This window comes from Lathyrus oleraceus, chromosome 1 (assembly GCF_024323335.1).
Source record: "Lathyrus oleraceus cultivar Zhongwan6 chromosome 1, CAAS_Psat_ZW6_1.0, whole genome shotgun sequence".
Lineage (NCBI taxonomy): Eukaryota > Viridiplantae > Streptophyta > Magnoliopsida > Fabales > Fabaceae > Lathyrus > Lathyrus oleraceus.
In genome coordinates this window covers 285,886,684-285,892,851 of record NC_066579.1, presented here as the reverse complement: position 1 = coordinate 285,892,851, position 6,168 = coordinate 285,886,684, and the positions used below count along the sequence as shown (strand labels likewise).

The 6,168-nt window shown below is 34.6% G+C and overlaps 3 non-coding genes across 3 annotated transcripts; all 3 read left to right on the top strand.

Annotated features, from left to right (window-relative positions):
- The first annotated feature begins 320 nt into the window (after positions 1–320).
- Positions 321–393, top strand: TRNAA-AGC (transfer RNA alanine (anticodon AGC)). Its single transcript has one exon. It is a non-coding gene; the product is annotated as a tRNA-Ala (tRNA).
- A 3,232-nt stretch (positions 394–3,625) lies between these two features.
- TRNAA-AGC (transfer RNA alanine (anticodon AGC)) lies at positions 3,626–3,698 on the top strand. The gene has a single exon. It is a non-coding gene; the product is annotated as a tRNA-Ala (tRNA).
- Positions 3,699–5,106: 1,408 nt separating this feature from the next.
- TRNAA-AGC (transfer RNA alanine (anticodon AGC)) lies at positions 5,107–5,179 on the top strand. The gene has a single exon. It is a non-coding gene; the product is annotated as a tRNA-Ala (tRNA).
- The last annotated feature ends 989 nt before the right edge of the window (positions 5,180–6,168 follow it).

The following is a 6,168-nucleotide window of genomic DNA, read 5'->3' as shown; positions in this document are numbered from 1 at the left end:
AATAAGAATTAATTCAACCCATGGCATGAAAGTGATTCATCTCTAGTTTTACTAGCTTTTAGTTATTATTTATTGGTTCCTTGGAAATGAAGAACATTTGGCATAATTGTAAAACTATAGTGAAAAATATTAAATTTTTCGCCGCTCATATCTTTTATGGAGGGAAACTAATGTGATGATAACGTAGCAAACATTGGTCTTTCTTTCAATAATTTTACTTATTGGAATGGTTTGTGTTCTTATTTGAAATATTTGCTTCGAACAAACTTAGTTCGCCATTGTATATGGTTTTTTTTATAAAACTAACCGAGTTATAAAATGGGGATGTAGCTCAGATGGTAGAGCGCTCGCTTAGCATGCGAGAGGTACGGGGATCGATACCCCGCATCTCCATAAATAAGTAGTTGGAGAAAAAAAACTATTATATCCTTATTAAATTTTATTTTCAAATAAAAATTCCATTAACTGTAATTTTTAAGGAAATTATATCATCGTAATGAACATAACTGATCATTATCTTAAAAATGTTGCAAAATTAAAAGAGGGCATTTATGATGACTCTGAGAGAGTATGAATTAATATTTGACTGATCGAAACATTCTAATTTTCATATATTAATTATCAATTGATTAGATATTATTCTTAGTCAAATTATCCAAATTCGGTTAGATATTATTCTTTACCGCCCATCAATTATCCATCTTGTAAATTGGACAGGGAGGTCCAATAGCATAAGATGTGGGAGAAAGCTCACCACATCATTCTAATTGTCCGAGGAAGACTTCTTACTCTACGAAAAAAATACAAAGTCGCCACTGAACTTCGTTTATTGCAAAGGAAAGGGAAAATATTGATAAAATCCTTAGCAGAAAAAAGAAGATGGTCGTCGCAACCAAATTCGGGTTCGGTCTTGCATCTCTCTATTCTACGTTAGTGAGTGCGTCTCATTTCGAAGTTGACGCAGTTCGATTGAATGAACCTTCCCCAACGGTAACAATCAGGAGTATCATGATACGTCTTAGTTCAGGAATCTCTGGAATCGTCTCCATTTGATGTAATTTTTAGATGTATGGAGATCTGGAATAAAAAGATTCAATGATGAAATTTAGTAGGAATCAATTGTAGATTCTCATAGACGGCGCCAATGTTCAATGGTGGAATAAGAATGAGAGAGGTATGTCATAATATGGAAGATGATGCTTGCAGCTCTGATGTGGAGAAACAGGTGGATCTTCAAGGTTAGCATAACAACGCTCAAGTTAGTTATGGGAAACCTCAAGGTGAATAATATCTTGGGAAAATGAGTCTCATACCAGCTTTGGCGCGAAAGAGGAGTATTTAAAAGGAGAGAATAATTGGTCCTTCATAATCTTCTTTTTGGGCTTTGGTCTGGCTCGAAATACCTGCTATTTTAAAGTAGTTTTATGGCAGCCTCCGATTGATAGATGTAAAAAGGGCAATACAAATGGTTCATCAATCAGTGCTTCTTCAACATGTGGATGTATGTTCAGAAACATGGATGTTTTTTCCTAGGCTTCTTTTCTAAGAAGTTGAACTTTTGTACATCCTTTCAAGCATAATTGTTTGGAGAAACTCAAATATTACTGTGAATAAGAATTAATTCAACCCATGGCATGAAAGTGATTCATCTCTAGTTTTACTAGCGTTTAGTTATAATTTATTGGTTCCTTGGAAATGAAGAACATTTGGCATAATTGTAAGACTGTAGTGAAAAATATTAAATTTTTCGCCGCTCATATCTTTTATGGAGGGAAACTAATGTGATGATAACGTAGCTAACATTGGTCTTTCTTTCAATAATTGTACTTATTGGAATGGTTTGTGTTCTTATTTGAAATATTTGCTTCGAACAAACTTAGTTCGCCATTGTATATGGTTTTTTTAATAAAACTAACTGAGTTATAAAATGGGGATGTAGCTCAGATGGTAGAGCGCTCGCTTAGCATGCGAGAGGTACGGGGATCAATACCCTGCATCTCTTTAAATAAGTAGTTGGAGAAAAAAAACTATTTTATCCTTATTAACTTTATTTTTCAAATAAAAATTCCATTAACTGTAATTTTTAAGGAAATTATATCATCGTAATGAACATAACTGATCATTATCTTTAAAATGTTGCAAAATTAAAAGAGGACACTTATGATGAGTGTGAAAGAGTATGAAATAATATTTGACTGATCGAAACATTCTAATTTTCATATATTAATTATCCATTGATTAGATATTATGATGAGTGTGAAAGAGTATGAAATAATATTTGACTGATCGAAACATTCTAATTTTCATATATTAATTATCCATTGATTAGATATTATTCTTAGTCAAATTATCCAAATTCGATTAGATTATTTCTTTACCGCCCATCAATTATCCGTCTTGTAAATTGGACAGGGAGGTCCAGTAGCATAAAATGTGGGAGAAAGCTCACCACATCATTCTAATTGTCCGAGGAAGACTTCTTACTCTACGAAAAAAATACAAAGTCGCCACCGAACTTTGTTTATTGCAAAGGAAAGGGAAAATATTGATAAAATCCTTAACAGAAAAAAGAAGATGGTCGTCGCAACCAAATTCGGGTTCGGTCTTGCATCTCTCCATTCTACGTTAGTTAGTGCGTCTCATTTCGAAGTTGACGCAGTTCGATTGAATAAACCATCCCCAACGGTAACAATAAGGAGTATCATGATACGTCTTAGTTCTGGAATCTCTGGAATCGTCTCCATTTGATGTAATTTTTAGATATATGGAGATCTGGAATAAAAAGATTCAATTATGAAATTTAGTAGGAATCAATTGTAGATTCTCATAGACGGCGCCAATGTTCAATGGTGGAATAAGAATGAGAGAGGTATGTCATAATATGGAAGATGATGCTTGCAGCTCTGATGTGGAGAAACGGGTGGACCTTCAAGGTTAGCATAACAACGCTCAAGTTAGTTATGGGAAACCTCAAGGTGAATAATATCTTGGGAAAATGAGTCTCATACCAGCTTTGGCGCGAAAGAGGAGTATTTAAAAGGAGAGAATAATTGGTCCTTCATAATCTTCTTTTTGGGCTTTGGTCTGGCTCGAAATACCTGCTATTTTAAAGTAGTTTTATGGCAGCCTCCGATTGATAGATGTAAAAAGGGCAATACAAATGGTTCATCAATCAGTGCTTCTTCAGCATGTGGATGTATGTTCTGAAACATGGATGTTTATTTCCTAGGCTTCTTTTCTAAGAAGTTGAACTTTTGTACATCCTTTCAAGCATAATTGTTTGGAGAAACTCAAATATTACTGTGAATAAGAATTAATTCAACCCATGGCATGAAAGTGATTCATCTCTAGTTTTACTAGCGTTTAGTTATAATTTATTGGTTCCTTGGAAATGAAGAACATTTGGCATAATTGTAAGACTATAGTGAAAAATATTAAATTTTTCGCCGCTCATATCTTTTATGGAGGGAAACTAATGTGATGATAACGTAGCTAACATTGGTTTTTCTTTCAATAATTTTACTTATTGGAATGGTTTGTGTTCTTATTTGAAATATTTGCTTCGAACAAACTTAGTTCGCCATTGTATATGGTTTTTTTAATAAAACTAACTCAGTTATAAAACGGGGATGTAGCTCAGATGGTAGAGCGCTCGCTTAGCATGCGAGAGGTACGAGGATCGATACCCCGCATCTCCATAACTAAGTAGTTGGAGAAAAAAAACTATTATATCCTTATTAACTTTTTTTTTTCAAATAAAAATTCCATCGAAACATTCTAATTTTCATATATTAATTATCCATTGATTAGATATTATTCTTAGTCAAATTATCCAAATTCGGTTAGATATTATTCTTTACCGCCCATCAATTATCCGTCTTGTAAATTGGACAGCGAGGTCCAATAGCATAAGATGTGGGAGAAAGCTCACCACATAATTCTAATTGTCCGAGGAAGACTTCTTACTCTACGAAAAAAATACAAAGTCGCCACGAACTTTGTTTATTGCAAAGGAAAGGGAAAATATTGATAAAATCCTTAACAGAAAAAAGAAGATGGTCGTCGCAACCAAATTCGGGTTCGGTCTTGCATCTCTCCATTCTACGTTAGTTAGTGCGTCTCATTTCGAAGTTGACGCAGTTCGATTGAATAAACCTTCCCCAACGGTAACAATATGGAGTACCATGATACGTCTTAGTTCTGGAATCTCTGGAATCGTCTCCATTTGATGTAATTTTTAGATATATGGAGGTCTGGAATAAACAGATTCAATTATGAAATTTATTAGGAATCAATTGTAGATTCTCATAGACGGCGCCAATGTTCAATGGTGGAATAAGAATGAGAGAGGTATGTCATAATATGGAAGATGATGCTTGCAGCTCTGATGTGGAGAAACGGGTGGACCTTCAAGGTTAGCATAACGACGCTCAAGTTAGTTATGGGAAACCTCAAGGTGAATAATATCTTGGGAAAATGAGTCTCATACCAGCTTTGGCGCAAAAGAGGAGTATTTAAAAGGAGAGAATAATTGGTCCTTCATAATCTTCTTTTTGGGCTTTGGTCTGGCTCGAAATACCTGCTATTTTAAAGTAGTTTTATGGCAGCCTCCGATTGATAGATGTAAAAAGGGCAATACAAATGGTTCATCAATCAGTGCTTCTTCAGCATGTGGATGTATGTTCAGAAACATGGATGTTTATTTCCTAGGCTTCTTTTCTAAGAAGTTGAACTTTTGTACATCCTTTCAAGCATAATTGTTTGGAGAAACTCAAATATTACTGTGAATAAGAATTAATTCAACCCATGGCATGAAAGTGATTCATCTCTAGTTTTACTAGCGTTTAGTTATAATTTATTGGTTCCTTGGAAATGAAGAACATTTGGCATAATTGTAAGACTATAGTGAAAAATATTAAATTTTTCGCCGCTCATATCTTTTATGGAGGGAAACTAATGTGATGATAACGTAGCTAACATTGGTTTTTCTTTCAATAATTTTACTTATTGGAATGGTTTGTGTTCTTATTTGAAATATTTGCTTCGAACAAACTTAGTTCGCCATTGTATATGGTTTTTTTAATAAAACTAACTCAGTTATAAAACGGGGATGTAGCTCAGATGGTAGAGCGCTCGCTTAGCATGCGAGAGGTACGAGGATCGATACCCCGCATCTCCATAACTAAGTAGTTGGAGAAAAAAAACTATTATATCCTTATTAACTTTTTTTTTCAAATAAAAATTCCATCGAAACATTCTAATTTTCATATATTAATTATCCATTGATTAGATATTATTCTTAGTCAAATTATCCAAATTCGGTTAGATATTATTCTTTACCGCCCATCAATTATCCGTCTTGTAAATTGGACAGCGAGGTCCAATAGCATAAGATGTGGGAGAAAGCTCACCACATAATTCTAATTGTCCGAGGAAGACTTCTTACTCTACGAAAAAAATACAAAGTCGCCACGAACTTTGTTTATTGCAAAGGAAAGGGAAAATATTGATAAAATCCTTAACAGAAAAAGAAGATGGTCGTCGCAACCAAATTCGGGTTCGGTCTTGCATCTCTCCATTCTACGTTAGTTAGTGCGTCTCATTTCGAAGTTGACGCAGTTCGATTGAATAAACCTTCCCCAACGGTAACAATATGGAGTACCATGATACGTCTTAGTTCTGGAATCTCTGGAATCGTCTCCATTTGATGTAATTTTTAGATATATGGAGGTCTGGAATAAACAGATTCAATTATGAAATTTATTAGGAATCAATTGTAGATTCTCATAGACGGCGCCAATGTTCAATGGTGGAATAAGAATGAGAGAGGTATGTCATAATATGGAAGATGATGCTTGCAGCTCTGATGTGGAGAAACGGGTGGACCTTCAAGGTTAGCATAACGACGCTCAAGTTAGTTATGGGAAACCTCAAGGTGAATAATATCTTGGGAAAATGAGTCTCATACCAGCTTTGGCGCAAAAGAGGAGTATTTAAAAGGAGAGAATAATTGGTCCTTCATAATCTTCTTTTTGGGCTTTGGTCTGGCTCGAAATACCTGCTATTTTAAAGTAGTTTTATGGCAGCCTCCGATTGATAGATGTAAAAAGGGCAATACAAATGGTTCATCAATCAGTGCTTCTTCAGCATGTGGATGTATGTTCAGAA